Raw genomic sequence first — 13305 nt, 5'->3', positions numbered from 1 at the left:
TGAGGTGTGAAGGAAATGTGTTGTGCTTTTTTCTAACTTATATAAAAGTGATCTTGGGTTGGTTTCCAAATGAAGAAAATATTTTTACACAGCTGCAGTGCAAGGATATTCCCGGAATGAATAGAGAAATAGTCTTCATTTTTAAAGGGCTTGAAATTTGGAGTATAATATCACCAACAATACACATTTGCAGAGCAATTCACAAATCACCAAGGTACTTTTACCTTCATTATCTCAATTGAGCTTTACAAAACCCTGAGAAGAGGGAGAAAGAGAATATCTCCATCTACAGAAATTATTTTAATCTTTAAAATGAAATTAGCTTTATTTTTTGCTTACTGTGAGGAATATCTGGACACTCAAAAGTTATTTAAAGAAAATAAGAAATTCAGGGGTGCCTGGGTGGCATAGTAAGTAAAGCCTCTTCCTTCTGCTCCAGTCGTGATTTCAGGGTCCTGGGAGGAGCCCCACATGGGCTCTCTGCTTAGTAGGGTGCCTGCTCCTCCTTCCCACTTATGCTCTCTCTTGCTATCTCTCTCTCTCTCTCTCTCAGGTAAATAAATAAAATCTTTAAAAATTTTTTAAAAATAAATTCTTGACATCCACTATACAGATAACCAATATAAATATTACCACGTATAGACTTAAAAACCTTTTTCTAGTACTATTAAAAATGCACACAGGTTATACTATATATAATGATTTTTAAGCTGCTTTTTTCCACATACCATTAGTATAGTTTATGTTAATTAATTAGATATCTACATTATGATTTTGAAATGGCTGTTCATGTGCTCCCAAAATACAATCAGTGTTTAAATACACTCTTTAGGGGCCACCTGGGTGGCTCAATGGGTTAAAGATCCTGCCTTCTGCTCAGGTCATGATCAGCAGGGAGCCTGCTCCCCCCGCCCCCGCCTGCCTCTCTGCCTACCTGTGATCTCTGTCAAATAAATAAATAAAAATCTTTAAAAAAAAATACACTCTTTAGAAATTGAAGTTGCTAGACAACTAACCACAGTAAGGTGAAATGAGTACTCCTTTATTATTACTACTTGGAACAGCTGTTATATGTTAAATATTTAAAAAAATATTAACCAGATATATGTTTCAATTCTATATAAACTCAAAAGCACTTCTTCACAACAAAGCAATAAAATGACAGTTAAAAAAATACTGGCTGAATATTTGAACTGCGAACATTCAGTATAGACACCTTTGAAGCAAAAGTGAATTGAAAGATAATATTTGGCTGGGAAATAAATGACATTTTGGCCCTTTTTGCCTAACGCAATTTCCTTCATATTTCTTCATCATAAACAGAAATTAGTTTGGTTTGCCAGAATCAACCTCATAATGGATAAAGATAATTGGATTATTTAAAAATTTGTAGTGTACCTCAGCTAAATTACTTCGTTACCTTTGAATTTCTAAGGAATAAATCAGCCTTGAGCAGGCCACCTTTAAAAAAGTCCAAATTGGAGTCTAATCCTGATTTAAAATATCTTAAAATGTTTCTTAGTTATCTTTCTCATTTTGTCTAAGGGTTTCAAAATGCTCTGTAGACACTATCTCATTAATTCTTAGAGGATCCCTGGGCAGCAATTGTAGCAGAGGTTTTCCTATTACTATCACCATTCCCATGAAATGGAGGCCCTGGGAGGTTCCATGAATTGCTCAAGGTTATAGACTGAAGCCAAGGAGTAGCTAAACCCAGAATCCAGGTCCCTGGGCTCCCTTTCCATATGGCATTTTCTCTCTGCGATAAATAACATTGCTGTTCTGAAAGCCGACTCTCTTTTCATGTTTTATGCAGCAGAATTCAAATTAACAGGAGTTGCTCAGTGCTTTGGTATCCATTTCAGATGGAGGCTGTGTATGCTTATGAAACACATGAAATGTAGCACTCTGAGTCCCTTTGTTTTGCCCTCATAATGATCTTTGGGCACTGCCCAGGGATGGGTAGGACTATGAAGATTGGTATTTATCATTAAGGAGACTGAAATGACAATACCAGCTCATTCACAATTCCATCACCCACTGCATATAGACACAGGCAGGGTTTAGATAAGTTCAATAAAAGGTCCCTGAAAGTTTGACAAACTTAGTGACTCATTAGAAAAACCATAGATTGAATGGTGTAAATTCTTCAAAATCAGGTAAAAACACTAAACAGTGCACCTGAAGAAACTAGTTTTCTTTCTTGAGTGTAGTTCCTTCCCACTCATTTTAAAATCAGCAAGAAGGTTAACAATTTTTTTTCTTAAATCGTGGGCTTCCCACTGCTACTCCCTGGCATGAAGTCATAATTCTCCGTAGCATCATAATAATTTCCATAGCAACTGATGGTGATATCAGAGCTCAAGACTAGAGTTGCAAGAGGGAAAGGAACTATAGGGACAGATGATCTCTTAAAAATAAAGATTATGTTTTCAAGCAGATGTTCCTAAAAGGAAAGAAATGAATGGAAAGATTACCCACATTAAGGGAAAAATCATAATTAGAATGTAGATGCTTATTAAGTAATCATTCAGCTAATGATCTCTTTTCTAGAACAAAGGACAGAAATTGAAAAAGAGAAAAAAATGAGGGAAATGTATCAATGAAAGGATCTTTTATGAGCCAATCTATTTTAAATACAGATGGCAATATATTTCTTAAATATAGCTGAGGATGCGTCGTGTTTGATGTACACTAAAGAGATAATTATAATTGCAAGCACTGCTGAATCCGTAGGGAAATTTGAGTAGTGTGTTTTCACTGAGGTTCGTACTAGTGATATAAGCAGTTAAACACTAATTATTGGGGTAGAAATTAAATCTCACATTTTATCATGATCTCATACCCTTGCCACACAAAGCATGATTCACGCATTTCAGATTCATTTGATCTTTTCTTGTGTTAATGGACATTTATACCTAGTATAGCACCAAGAAATGTTGACTCATGTTTCATACAAACTGAAAACTGAAAAATATATTTTTCATTTATTGCTGTAGTAGTGAAGAGATAGGAGAGGATGATATAGTAAGCAGCTTCTAACTTGGCCCCCCATGAGCCCTGCTTCCTGGTATTCATAGCCTTATCTGATCTCCCTTTGTGTATGAGCTGGATTTAATTTACTTCTAATAGAATATTGCAGAAGTGACAGGATTTCAATTCTGGGAAGTTACCAAAGGGGTATGGCTGCCACCTTAAGACACTTGCTCTCCAGCTGCCCAATTTGGGGAAAAACTAGCTGCCGTATCTAGCCAGAGTGACCAACTACCAAACCTTTCCTAGAACTTTCCTGCTTTTAATATTGAAAGTCCTATATATGGAACAGTTGGTCCCCTAGCAAGTGGGCCATGTGAGGAAATTTAGAATCCCCTGAGGCCTGCCAACAGCCATGTGAATTAACTTGGAAGGGTACCTTTTAGACAAAGGGCCAGCCACCTTTTTCTGTAAAGGGCCAGATAGCAAATATTTCAGGCTTTGCGGGCTATACAGTTGTGTTACCATGTTTTAATAGTATATGGGATTTGTTTTAATTTGGTGTGGGAAGACATACAGACATGAAAATGATATTTAAGATAAAAGATTTTATTATATTCATATAGCATGGTATGCAGAAATACTTAGGGAAGTATGTAGGTACAATGAGTAGTCAGAGAAGGAACTGCAGGTCGAGAGCCTTTATTGTAGTTTTCCTGAGAAGAAATGGGCAAGAAAAATGGGCTAAGAAGTAACCTTAGGAATTGAACTGTTTGAAAAGTGTGGGCAGGATCTGGGCATAGGGGCTGTCCCTAGTTGTCTAATACCTGGGCCTGGAGTGATTAGGCCAGGGGATAGTGGCTTAGAGTATAAAAGGAGATGGTTGGAGGGATGGGCTCTGGATGGATTGGTTTGTATATCAAAGGTGATCTCTTGGGCAAGTTGTTTATTATCTCTGGGAATTAGCTAACCCTAGTAGGGGCTGTCCCTCCCAGGTCAGCAAAGCCCTAGATATCACAGCATCAAGAATACAGAAAATAAGAAAACATAATACACACAAGTAGTCAACTCTGCCACTGTAGCGTAAAAACAGCCATATTCAATATATAAACTAATGAGCATTGGTGTGCTCCTGTAAGGCATAGTTTGCTGACTCCTGTTTAGGGCCTGCCAACAGCTACTCAACTTAATTGGAAGCAGACCCTTCCCCAACAGAGCCTTCAAAAGAGACTGCAGTTCTGACCACAGCTCGACTGTGTCTTCCGGAGAGATCCTGAGCTACAACCATCCCCCCCTCACTGCCCCTGCTAAACTAAGCCCAGATTCCTGATCCACAAAAATTAAAAAAAAAATAATAATAAATTTCATTTTTAGAGATATTATTCAAATTCAGTAATGTATTATTAAAATAAAATTTGCATTCACCAAAAATTCTATTCCTCTGCAATGGTATGAGTGTTTGCATCCTCCCAAAATTCATAAGTTATAATCCTAGCCCCCAAAAGTATATTTGGAATGGAGACTTGGGAGATGAAGGTAAGAGCCCTCACGAATGGGAGCAGTAACTTTAAAAGAGACTCCAGAGAGATTCCCTACCCCCTTCTACCACATGAGGACACAGCGGGAAGGCACTATCTTTCAAAGAGGAGTTCCTCTCTAAACACTGAGTCTGCTGGTGCCAGGATCCTGGACGGTCAGCCACTCGAACGGTGAGAAACGAATGTGAGATGTTTATAAGCCACCCAGTCTGTGGTATTTTGCTACAGCAGCCTGAGTGCACTAAGACAAACTTGGAATTTGTAATCTGCTTCACAGCTTTGTAATTTGAACTCAAAACAAATCTCCAGTGGTCAAATAGAATGACAAAACTGATGGGACTCAAGTTCTGGTTCTTGGACTTTGCAATCACCCTACCAACATTGTTTATTTCAAATCTACTGTTTCATTGCAGGGATCTGTAATCCCACAGTGACTAAAGACTGTGACCAAGGCAAGCGTGGATGGTTCAGAGCCATTAGGAACTTACTCTAGAAACCAATTCCTGGAACAGTCGGTGTGTTTTGAAGGCTGGGAGTTTTCCAAATTAGCTTCCATGCAGAATACAATGTTCATTGCAGTATATAATAAAAACATGCCTATCTGAGGCCTACATATCTATCATTAAAACCTAAGAGTAACTGCAACAATTATGTTGATCTCAAACCAACAAAAGCTTTTTGGTGGAGGACTACTTTTTCGCTGACACCATTCAGAATTGCTGACACAGGGTGATAACAAAAAGCAGGCTGACTTTTTTCTGGTATTATTTTAGAGTCACTCTAGTGCCTGCATCAAAGTCAGTCTTCCCTTGCTGCCCTGTGGAAGTCCATTTTATAAAACTGGCGAGAGCAGAGTTTCTCTAGTCAAAACTTGAGCAGAACGCGCTCCACCACCTGATCTGTGCCTGGTCGGGGAATAGCCACTCAAGATCTACCTACAGCAATTTTACACAAGCGCCAGGGCTCCATGGAAGAAATCCACAAATCAAAGTCAGACCTGTCTGGAAGGAACTCTTTTGCAGCGGGTCTGTGGTAGTGGTGGGATAAGGAGGTTTGAGATGTACGATACCGAAGTCTTGCTTTGTGGAAGCATTTCTAAACTATCAATAATTAAAAACATTCATCAACTATGCTAGCAAGAAGACTGAGCATCTTCCTAGTCTACCTTTCTGTTTTCTCTCTATATAAAAAATAGAAATGTATCTTATAATATGTTGTAACATGAAGACTTACTCAAAGAATCTGCAGTCCAAAATGTAGGCTAAAAATTATCATAGACCTGTGTCAGGCAGTGAACCAGTGAGAACCTTAATGGCATTTCTCCCCGCTCTGGACTTTAGGATGTTTCTAGTTTCTATTTGCTAATTTTTTAAACATAGTAATTTTCTGTGGCATAGTTTACATCCTCAGTAAATAGTTAATTTCTTAAAGAGGATCCTCAAATTATGTAAGCTTTAAGTGTCACAAAATCTGGGCCACTCCTGCTGAAAAGCACCAGTTTGGTCAAACTCTCTCTCTCCTTCTCCTCCTTTTTCAACAAATAAGGAAATTGAGACATAAAGAAGTTTAATCCAGCCTCTCTCCACATAAATATGCTAAAAAATATATGATGACCACCTTCGCATCTTATGGGGATAAGCTTCTTTTTTCCTTTTACTAAAGTTTCTTCAGAGGCTTTTGCTGTCTCTTCAGACTTTAGCCTAGTGCCAGCAATATAAAAGCATATACTTTCCTCTTGAATAAATGAATGCTTATTTTGTGTTCATTGTTTCTCACATAATTTGCTTCCCAGATCGGGAATGTGTAAACTGTCCCATTTCCCCTTTTCTGAGCACATTTTAGTCTGTTGATGTCCCTTTTAAATTGCAACACCAGCAACTATGCATATGGCCTGAATTTTGTGTTTGATATTCACTAATTAAAAGACTCAACATTTTCCTTCCCTTAGACTATTTCCAATAACCGTACCACACTATTCTCTCTGAATCTAACAAAAAGCATTGCTGCTTTTATTTTTTTTAAAGATTGATTCATTTATTTGGTGGGGTGGGGGGCAGAGAGAGAGAATCTCAAGCAGGCTTGGGGCTGAGCCCAGAGATGGATGTAGGGCTCGATCTCACAATCTTGAGATCATGACCTGAGCCAAAACTAAGAATCAGAGGCTTAACTGACTAAGCAATCCAGGTATCCCTCTCTGAATCTAACTTTAAAAAGTGGTCAGAGGTTTCCTTAGAAACAACAGGAAGCACAAAATGGATCTTTCTAACCATCATCTCTCATTAAGAAAAGTTTTTTAAAAGTTAACAATGGTCTCAACTCCAGGTTTTAGAATTATCTGGCAAAGCCCCTTTCAGAACAGCATTTAAAGAATTCTGGAAAGGAAAATATGGAATGTTTTTTATCATATATCACAATGTTTTGTATATTATTATATTTCTTATGTATATCAGTACTATGTATCACAAGTATCATATAACTAAGCACCTCCCAGCACCCTCAGGGGAGGCCCCACGAGATAAGCACTCATGCCTTGCACCACCCTAAGAGACAAAAGCCTGTGAGGAGAAAGGGTGGAAACAGGGAACAGGTACTTGAACCCCTGTCCTCTGCTGCTACTTCTGTCTGAAAGAAGTACCCTGGTGTTCGGAAAAATCAAACAGCTTTTTTATTTGTTCTAAAACTTCTAAACCTTTCCCTTGTTATTGCCAAGAGAGAAGAAGGACGCTTGTTGGGTCTGTAATTAGAAGGGCTTCTTTCTTTTTGTTCTTCCTCGGCCATTTGGCTTTGTTCTGACCAGTCAGCAATCCTACAAGGTTTGTCTGTCTGTGATGAAGAAATCAGGTGCAGGCATTGTCTATGGTGCAAATCCAATAAATGAGGTTTGGCCAGGAGAAGGAGGATGCAGAACTACAAATAATGCAGTGATATTTCTAATTTCTTGAAATTTCCATCAAGATGAGGCAGCATTTATGTTGCCCATCTAGAAATTCTTCGGGTGTCAGTTATGAGTCTCCCATTCACAACATTGAGTATTCAAAGGTGGACAGAGGCAGAACTGGTATAGGCAAAAATTACCTATGAGACCCTTCACTCTTCATCTTGCCAATCCTTCCCTAATGATAATATGCCTCTGAGTACTGGCATGGGGCACTGTTGTTTTCATCTGATCTCCCTAGTCTGTTGGTAGGTTTTATGTTTCCTGCCGCTTTTCCAAGACCCACCACCTACCAAGTAATTGATCTCAAATGTCTGTTCAATTCATCTGTGTCTGCCTGACATAAAGATGTGATGTGGATGAGGTTAAGCAAATAACCCTATTCCAAGTCTTTGAAGAGTTACATTGAGACAAGAAATTGGGGATTTTCCAGAGAGAATATACCTGAGAGCAGTAGCTTTCTAACTCTTCTTTTTAACCTAGACTCATTGTAATTGTCAAACAACAAAATTCAACCAAATAAATCAAAAAGAAATTCTACCTAGCTGCAGAAAAGGAAAAGTTTTTAAAGGTAGAAAAGGGGTGGGGGGGGAATTATTATCAAAGAATCCATTGTTTGAGGCAAGGCCATCCTCTGAAGCAGAACAGAAAGGGTCCATCAGTAAATCTCACAGTGTTAACCAGGAAATTCCAGGCTCATTGGATAAAGGTTACCTTCTGGGGGTGGTGGTAGGGTTGAAACTGCATTTAGGTTTAAGATTAAGATTAAGTCTTGGTTTGATGATATGGAGGCCCTAACATGAGTGACTCCATTTTGGGGCTGTGGTTTTCTTTTCAACATAATGAATCCATTTTGCACTGTGACACGTTCACCCATCCATAGACAGGCAGATAGATACCTAGACAGATAGCTCTCTACAAACTATATCTATATATAGATACATAAATATATATATATAAAAACTAGATATCAGTAACTATAGATATAAACTAGATCGAGCTATATAGATATATAGTGCTAGACAGACAGATATAAATGAAATAAAAACAAGGAATTCACAAAATACTGGAAAAGGCATTATAATGTTTTCATTTTTAAAAAATTTATTATTATTATTTTATGTGGGGACCAAACTCAATGACCCTGAGATCAAGACCCAAGCTGAGATCAGGAGTCGGGTGCTTAACCAGCTGAGCCACCCAGATGCCCCTATGATGTTTTCTGTTAAACTTTTTTTCTAGTGCTGGTCAATTCTCACTAATTTTATTCTATTCCCCACTAGAGGGTCATGTCCATCATTTGAAAAACACTGCCACAGAGGAAACATCAGCTGCCCCCTCTCTCTTGAGCCACAGCAGTGAACGTACCCCATCAGAAATCATGCTGCAGCCCCGCCTGGAAGACAGCACAGCAAGTCCAAGGGTTTGAGGGAACAGAGAGTGCACTTGCCCCTCACCTCTGTAAACAACCTGTTCTTGCTTCGCTTTTCCTCCTGTATTCTCAGTAACAATGTGATCCCACCATATGTACTATTTTGTATTTCTCTGGCCTGCTTTCTCAAATATGCATAACAAGAAAAATGAATAGCACTAATGTCATTTTGTTAAATATGTCTATTACAGAGATGCTATGGTTCAGTGCTAATGGAGTTTTTTGGTCTTTCTGAATTCCTGATGTTGCATGCTACAGTGATTTATGGAAGGCCAGAGTGTTTTGCTGCAGCAAAGGTCTGTCATGTTAAACACCCACCAGCTCCCTGCCTATTTTGTACCACAACCCACATTAATTTTCCTATGACTCAACCTCTACATTCAATCCATCATGAGTCCTATTGACTCTATCTCCAAAATATACTATACACACACACACACACACACACACACATGGCTTTATATATATATACGACACTATCTTCCCAGCTCCCACCTTATTTTAAGCCACCACCATCCCTTCCTGGGGATACTACAACTTCCTCTTAATTGGTTCCCCTGCTTCCAGTTTTGCCTTTCCACAGTCCATTGTTCATCTCACAATTAAATTGTTCATTTCAAATGCAAATTAGGCAAAGTCATGTCCTGCTTAAAGAAGGGAATATAAAGATATGTGGGGTGTGTGTGGGTGTGTGTGTGTGCGTGTGTGTAAAATCTCTCTCTCTCTCAAGTAGCATGGTTGCTTTAACAGAGGAACATCACCTAAAATGTGCATTTTTTCCCAATTGTTTAAGATCTTCAGTTATGTGTAGTTCTGTGTGTATGCCAAAATAAAGGCAAAACAAAATGAAAACCAGTAATTCATTTGTCCCAACTGAATCTCTCTCTCCCTGCACCCCCGTCTCTCTTTTATACACACACACACACACACACACACACACACACACACACACACGTCAGTGGCTTCTAAATTCTAAACCTTGCCGTGGCTTCTAGTGCCTATTTGATCTAGCCCTGCCTCCTTCTAGTAGCCATGCCTCAGGTACTACTCTCCCTCTCCTTTCTATGTTCCAGCCATGCTCAGCACCTTTTCCTCCTCAGAACACACTGAGCTTTTTACAGTTGATAGTTTCTTTGCATGACCAGCATCCTTCCATTCTTCATGTCTCGGCTCAAATGGCTCCTTAAAAAAACCTTTCCCTAAAGCAGCACTTCCAAGCCCACTGGATTTCCTTTATCACAAACAGAACCAACCTTGTTTACTCCTTTATATACACATTGTTTCCCTCCATTAGCAAATAAGACCTCATAAGGTGTATTCACCATTAAATCCCAGTACTCATAACAGTGCTTATTACATAGTGGGCCTTCAATAAATACATGAAAATTAAGACTTGCTTATGATATATTATGCTCATGCTTAATATAATACATTCAAATGAAGAAGAATGGAATTTAAGCATTTTTTTCTTTATTAATAAAATAACAAAAGCCCATAGTGCTCTTTACTTTTTACAACTAAAAGTTACTTTCAAAAATATGAAAATGCAATTTAATAATTTGTTGGTTATACAAATGTTGATTCCTCAAATAACTGTCCTAATTGGCACGGATTAGAGAAAATGTGCACTATATTTTCCCTACCTGGTAAAAATTAATGCTGATTTAAGATTCCCAGTCTGCCCATACTGTCATAAATAATTACTTTTTCAGGGCAAAAATACTAACAAAAAAGGACTCTATTTGACCTGTCAATATTCTTTATAGCTTTTTAAAACAACCGATCTCCATCAGTTAGATACAAAAGATTGTAAACCAAGAGTCTAGCTGAATCTTCATACCTTTTTTGGTGATGGGGATATTTGTGGAGAACTTTTCAAAGATACCTTACAGCAAGACTAGGTTAACCAACTGCAGCCAGTATCCAAAATTCTTCAGCTCATTTCAGAACCATGGAACTCTTGAAAATTTTGTGCATGTTTAAGTAAAACTAGTATGTTGCCTGGACGTTTATAACAGTTCCAAAGCATTCATTTCAGCTCAAGATCATCTTCCCACCATCATCTTCCCATCTCAAGATCTCAAGATCATCTTCCCATCATATATGTCATATATATATATATATATATATATATATATATATATATATATTCCCACCCACCTTCCCCGCCAGTCCTCACTTGGTTAGGAATGGAAGTGCAACACACACTTCTATGTAACCTACACTGACATCTCAATTTTTCTTCATCAGTTTATTATTTCCTTATAGGGACATCCCAGAGTAGAGCAAAATATGTGACATATTTGAGTCAATTAGGCAAAACATTTGTGCCTCTTGACAAACACACCCAGTCACACTTTCTCATCACCATCATTGTTGATTAAGACAAGAAGAATTGTTTTTACCAGCTTTTATAATCTCCCAACATAAACAGGATCAGCCGCTGGGCTTCTAATGTGCACTTACTAAGTGCTGGTCACTGCTCATCAATCTTTACTCATCATTTCACTTAATTCTCCTCTGCCTCAAAACTTTTGAAACTGTTACAATTATTATCCCCCTGTTGCACACAAGAAAAGAGAGGCCCAGAAAAACTAACTTTCCCAGGGCCATATGCTGAGATTCAAGTCCAGCAATATGAATCATGCCCTGTGCTCCTAGCCAATCCCTTCTCCCATTTCCAACAGTGCAATCAGTGGTGTGTTCCTGTCCCCTTGGAGCACCTCCCCCTTCATAATGACCGCCCCCCCACAACACTTCCTAGCTGCTGTGCTTTCCAACAGAGGAGCCACTTTACTCACTGTGACCTATTCAGAACTACAGAGAGACAGAAACATTCCTTTCTCCATTGTCTCCACTTGCTGCTTTTGGTCTGCCAGCTTTCCCGTCAAAAGAAACAGGAAACACCTGTCTCTCTCTTCGTCCTTTCTTATTCTTCTCCAGGAAGTAGGAAAAGATAGGAATGATAGCATTTTCATAAGCCCAGAAAAGGAAAAGCCACTCATCTAAGGAAAAGAAATGCCACTCTACCTCTTATACTACTTCCTTGACATCACTTGTCTCCCAGGAACTAGGGGCATAGAGTCATGTTTTAATGAAAAGCCTTCACACCTTTTCTCAATCTCACAGTTCAAGACAACTCCAAGGTCAATTTTCTTCCAGGCTTAACTTAATAACTACTTGGAACAGGGAGAGGAGAGGAGAGGAGAACAATCTATTTTCTTCCACACAGATAAGCAAGCAGGAAGGTTCATGACTGATTTAACATTTTGTATTTGGGTGCTGCTCTCAGCATAAAGGTGATAGAAATGACTACAAATTTATGTAAGGACATAAATAGAGATGCAATTTTAAGGTGTGATGAGCAAAAATCCTTCAGCTTTTGACCAAAGTCATTTTTTTAATGAAATATTGACTAATAATTCTTCACTAAAATAAGTAAAAATGTATTTCAAGAGACAAGAAACCAAGCTTTGTCCAGTTTAAGCCATCCGGTTCCACAAGTATATTCTTCCCACAAAGAAGTGTTTATCACAGGCTTGCACACAGTTTGGAAGCATTAAGAATTGTGTTTGTTTTCTTCTTTTTCTGTTATCCTGTTCCTTCTACATAACTTTTTTTAGTCATACTCCTTTAGAGTCTATAATTTGTGAATTGTTTCTTACAAACACAAGGCCATTTCCACGTAAATTTTATTTGTTATAATTTCAAACTCTCTAAGAATATAAAATAAATCAATAACATAAAGTAAATACACTATAGGGAAGAATGCCTAAGAAATCAAATAATTCAGGTAAACCACATTACCGTTAGTTTAGGTAGGCAATCTTCTATTACACACACGTACATATGCACACATATCTGCATTTGCATATATATATAAATACATAAGATATATATATATGTATATATACATGCCTTTCTTTTTTAATGTCATATCGTCTTCTGTACTTTGTTATAAGATGGCAATGAATTCAAGTTGGATTAAGAAGTTTTCCATATCAACCCCTGAGGACAGCTGATTATAGGTCTGACCTTTTGAGATTCTGTGTATTTCCCACTTAATCAGTGCTAGAATGAGCTTCTGCTAAGTGGGATCTATAGGATTCCTATGGGAAAAGTGAAGCCATTTAAAAAATAATGAGCCTCCCTTCTATCCCTTCTCCCTTTCCATTTTGAGCTCTATTAGGCCATGATAACAGTCTTCTTCTAGGTTATACAAAAGCATAACATAAGCATATACTGTTTGCACTATGCAGGCAAAGAATGTGCTCAGAAAGGTTTTGGGGAGCTCAGAATGTAAGTGACACTTTACAACAGAATAAAAAAAAAAGTGTTACTTGCCCTTTTACTGATGACAAAAAAAAGTTGCAAAAAAGTCCTCTGGGGCTTTTAAGCTTTAGTATCTCAGATTTTGACAGTGTAAT

Source organism: Lutra lutra, chromosome 13 (assembly GCF_902655055.1).
Source record: "Lutra lutra chromosome 13, mLutLut1.2, whole genome shotgun sequence".
NCBI lineage: Eukaryota > Metazoa > Chordata > Mammalia > Carnivora > Mustelidae > Lutra > Lutra lutra.
Note: the sequence above shows the minus strand (reverse complement) of the source record.